This window comes from Rhyacophila brunnea, unplaced genomic scaffold (genome assembly GCF_057557595.1).
Source record: "Rhyacophila brunnea isolate RB1 unplaced genomic scaffold, BYU_Rbru_1.0 scaffold_145, whole genome shotgun sequence".
Classification (NCBI taxonomy): domain Eukaryota; kingdom Metazoa; phylum Arthropoda; class Insecta; order Trichoptera; family Rhyacophilidae; genus Rhyacophila; species Rhyacophila brunnea.
In genome coordinates, this window is record NW_028232801.1 from 307,565 (window position 1) to 312,755 (window position 5,191).

Consider the following 5,191-nt stretch of genomic DNA (forward strand, 5'->3'; position numbering starts at 1 on the left):
AATATTAATCATTCAAATAAATGTATTTTCAACAATATTTTATTCGGGAGTATTTTCGTGGGCTTACTGCTGAATTTACATTATATTTTATTGTATATTTTGAGTAGATCAATAGAATCGATTTCTCAAACACTAGGGTATCTATTTGAAACGTTGTTGGTTAATGAAAGCCAATTATATTATTCTAAAATATTGGCTATAGTAGTTTCCCATATAATACTCCATTCTCTCCATTTGTACAACTTTCAAGATAATGGATCTTGCCAACGACTTAGATTGGTGTAAATACGATATATTCATTTCCAACTAGATTGGTTCTAAAATAATTTTTATCGTTCAACCTAGAAGGATTTTTTTCAGCCCTTTAAACTTGATGACAGAAGAAGTTACAACAAACCACCAAGCTCCAACAAATCATAATGCACACGACTCTATAGGCAGATTTTATGCTCTTTCTACAGAGAATATTTTGGAGCAAGTTTTGAAATTTTCTAATATGGAAAAATCAACTAAAAGACACACCAAAAATGTAACCAAAGACATATTGAGCAATAACTTTAAAGAAGATTTTCATAATTGTATTGTAAATGTATACAAGTCTAACAATGGGATTTTTATTTTTGAAATTAAAGATTCTAATATTTGTCCTGAAAAGGATAAAATTGAATTGCTTTTGAAATCAGATGAAACATGTAATAAAATATCTTTGAAATACGAGATAGTCGATGCATATTTCTATCGAGGCTCCCTTGTTGTATTATGTCTGAAAAAGAGTTAAAGGATGGGTATGCCAATTAAGAACTTCTAGGAAATAAATACTTTGTTATGATGCAACAGTCATTTACCAACAATGTTAATTTTTCGCTCTTCTTACAAATCCCTCATAATCATTCTTAAGTAACTTACCAGCTTCCTCATTAAAGGCATCTTCAAATGAGAGATTTTCAAAAATATCATAGATACTCACAATAATACTATTTATGTTAAAGGTAGGCATCCAACCTAATCTAAGTATCTTCAAACACACGGATTTTTTATAAATATTCGGATGGAATAGATCTTCCTCGATAAACAGCTTAGGTGAGCTGAAGGGATAGTCATTGGGGAAAAATATTGAAAATGAATAGATATCTGAGTAGACTCGTGAATCAAAGCTTAAATCAAATGTAAGCAAGTAGGGAAACTTATTTGGATTTTTGATGATTGTGGGGGTTTTTGAATGTAACAATATATCATTCTTTATAGACATAGTACTTTTCTCAAGCTCATATGATTGATGTCTGTTTGAGCGAAATTCAAAACTTTGTTCTACATACTCTTCAGAATCATTATAAATAAAATAAGTCGCTCTGATTGGGAAAAGCACCGTTTCAATGTCATTCTGTAGTCGAAACTCAGCAAATTTAGTCATTTCCGAAGGGGTACCAGATCATCAGAAGTGCCAACCAGGTATTTTATCACAATAATTATTCTATAAATGGTATGGGTTAATTGACCATGTCTTGCTTAGGAGAAATATAAATAACCCCTCGTCATGAATCTGCTTTACAACTCTCCATTTTCGTTTCTAAAAGTTGCAAAAACAACAGATACTCTGGTTAGAATAACGCTTAGAAATAATACTGACATTGTTGGAAAACTTAAAATGTATGACAAGCATTTTAACTGTGTTGTGAAAACAAAGGAAAGAAGAGATGTTGTTGTCAGAGGAGATAGTATAATCATGATTGTAAAAGGAATTTAATAAAGCTGATTTATACTAAACATTGTATGACCGTATCTTATAGTTATTCGTGATGATTAGCGAATATAATAAAACTATTGCGATTTTTTTGACCCTTCAATGACCTCTTCAGAATCATTTATTGTTGATTTTATAAATCACTTTGGTCTACCCCTTCGTGTTAAAAGTACAGCAATTCAGATATTTCATATAATTTCTCTAGAATCGTCCAGAAATAGTTGTCGGCACGCTTTAGATTCTGTAAACTCTGTGTATTTCTCAATCTTTTTGGCCTTGAAATGCGAAGATATTCAAGATTTCCAACTTAAACATTATGACAGATTCTGTGGCTTTAACAGCAAGAAAACCTTTGACAGAGAAGTATTATTTCGTAACGAGCCAATCATCTTTGAACTTCTGGGGTTTGATTTCCTATTCGATAATATCTATAATATTTTATTTGGATTGCGAGTCAGACTTATGGAAATAGGAGTTCAATTGATTTCCACATTTGAAGGCGACATAGAGATGCTTGATCGTGCACTTTGCTGTATTACGGAACTCTCGCCTTCCAAATTTTGCATCAAGGAACTCTGCTTGGCTGTAATTCCATTGGAGTTATTTCCCGAGGAGGTTGTTGGGCTATATGATCTAGAGTTGACAAAGAAAATACGTGCAAGAGCTTATAATGTTATGTGATACAGAAACATGCCTATAAATGAGTAGTTATAAAAGCATTGTACACAACTTTAATAAAACTTCATATTTGTTGTCAGGTCTTTAAAAATCCATATTTATTGTACATTGTCTAATTCCCCTTACTGACTCGTCCTCATCCAGAAACTCGCCTCTCTTGTCAAATTTAGGAAATTTGTTGCAGATTCTATATATTTCCTCAATAATTCGTTTTATTGTAGCATTCTCATCGATCTTACATTTTATTGATCGATTTTGATAAACAATTCGAAATCTTAGAGTTCCCAATTCATCAAACACGATTTCTTTGGGAAGTGAATAGTCTGGGTTTTTTGGTTTTTTTTCAGCCAACAATAGCTCGTTATTGGAATGAATTTTCATCTTTTTAATTCCTTCATTAACAACATTGACTGAAGTGTCTTTAGAATTAGTCTTAGAAGAACTTTTATCTATTTTCTTCTCTGAAGTATAATTCTTGTCAAAATACTCCTCAGTCTCCCTACATTCTATAATTGCATCAGTCATATCTCCAGGCAAACTTAAAATATCTTTGTCAAATTCTCCATTCTCCAGCATTTGTTTCAATTCAATATTTTCCTGCTTTGAGTAACTATAAAATGTAGATTTAGAATTAAACCTAATAAGAATTCCATTGGAGTATGTAGCAATTAATGGCAGAGTGGCATGATAATATTTCTTAGCAAGCTTTGTTGCCTTGTCAAGCTGGTTGTCTGATTCCACCCAAGCTTTTTTGGCAATGTCTCTTCCACAGCCAGATTCTCTCATTATTTCATCAATAAAGTCCATGGGTTTAGCAAAAACAATCTGTATTTCACAAGTAAAAAATTCCTTGAAATACCAAATAAATTGAAAGAGGAAGAAGTTCAATATTAATGTGTTTTATAATGGCGAAATAGAAAATAAGTCTTTTTAGCTCATCTCCATTTATAGTGATATGTATGGATCACAAATAACATGTAGATAAATGAAAGTGTTCTATATGTGATCACTAAGCATCCCCTATTATTTTAAGAATATTTCTTTGGTCATTACTATGTTATAAAATATCTTGAATATGTAATGGGTTTTCAGGTTAGGCCGCGTGGCGCAGTGGTAGCGCTTCTGATTCCAAACCAGGTGGTCATCGGTTCGATCCCGGTCGCGGTCATTTTTGAATGAAGTGTATTGGTTTTTTATCATAATAGTCCAATTTTTATAAATATATCAATATCAAAAACTATTTTGGAAATATTTAATATTCACAAATTCAAAACTAAGTATAGTAAAGAAAATCTCTTTGTTTATTGTATTAATAAAAACTATGTTCTTCGTAACATTCATTTTCCTAATATAGATATTGAATTTTTCATAAAGTACCAAATATATCAACAATGGTCTTCTCTATCATCATTCTTTTCGTATTTTCAATATAACTTTCTAAATCATTCCATTAAAAAAATTCTAATCAATAAATTGTTAAAGAATTACTGGAAAATGAGGGTATGGATATCATGACAGATGATGAATTCCTTGACAATCTGGCCGAACAGTCCAAAGAATATGTATCTTGTTCTAACTATTCTGAAAGATATTATTTGTATAAAAATGCTGCACTGAATCTTATTTCGAAATTAATAAACCAATTCAAATATGAGATGACCTTGAAAGACAGATGCAGAGAAGCTAAGATTGAAGGGGTGGATTGTTCAAAGATTGACCCTTTGGTCACTAAGAAAAAACTTTCCGAGTTGGCCAAATATATTAAGTTGGTAAAAGCTAAACTAAAGAGTATTTTCAATATTGAATACAATATACACAAAGAGACATGTGTCATAAACAAAGATATGTGTGTAGATGATTTGAATCTTGACCAACAGAGCTATTCTAAAGATATGAACCAGATGAGTACATGTATAGTATCGAATCCTGATCCAAAGAGCCCTTTTAATGGGATAGACCAGGTGAGTAAATGTAAATGTGTGGAAATTCCAAAAGTTAATGATGATAATTCCGATGAGACAACAAGTTCCAAAGCCGACGATTTCTCGAAAGGTGAAGATACCACTGGTTCCAAGGCTTCTGGTCAAGATGATATTCCTGAATTTGTTGAATCTGCAAAATTAGAGAATGTAGGTAATAGTCTATTTTCTCATATTGCAGAGTTTATCTATGAAAATTGGGCTATAATTCTTAGTGTTGGAGTAATTATCACAATCTTTGTTTGTCTTGTTTACTATTTACGAAAAAACAAATGTCTCAGCTGGTCAGTGCTTTACTTCCCTATAATTCTATTTGTTTACTTCATTATTTTAGTTGTTAATGTCACCAGTTCATTATGGTTGATTCCAATTTTGTTAATTTATACAATATCGACTTATTATACCTTTAAGTATTCTATAAACACTAATGATATTTTGGATACATCAATATAAATAAATTTATTTAAATTAGAATGATTGTTTTGAAAAAAGTGGTAATAAGTATGCCATTATTATGGTTCATTTTTTCGATTCTTAATTCTTTAATTATAGATGACACTATAGAATGACACAGTTTGTTTTGAAGCACGGTACCACTTGTTTAATATATCCCATCAAGTTAAGTATTCTGAGTGTATAATTCCATTTTTACTTTTTACAAGCCCATATGTACAATAAGAATGTTAGAAATGTGCAATGGAAGGATTCTGAAAGTGATTGCAACGTCACTCAATCAAGAAAGAGAATTTGCTCCGATAAAGAGAATCCATTTGGATTTTATGAAGAATTACCG

The 5,191-nt window shown here is 31.2% G+C and overlaps 1 non-coding gene across 1 annotated transcript; it reads left to right on the forward strand.

The window, feature by feature from the left end:
• The first annotated feature begins 3,515 nt into the window (after nt 1-3,515).
• Nucleotides 3,516-3,587, forward strand: TRNAW-CCA (transfer RNA tryptophan (anticodon CCA)). Its single transcript has one exon. It is a non-coding gene; the product is annotated as a tRNA-Trp (tRNA).
• The last annotated feature ends 1,604 nt before the right edge of the window (nt 3,588-5,191 follow it).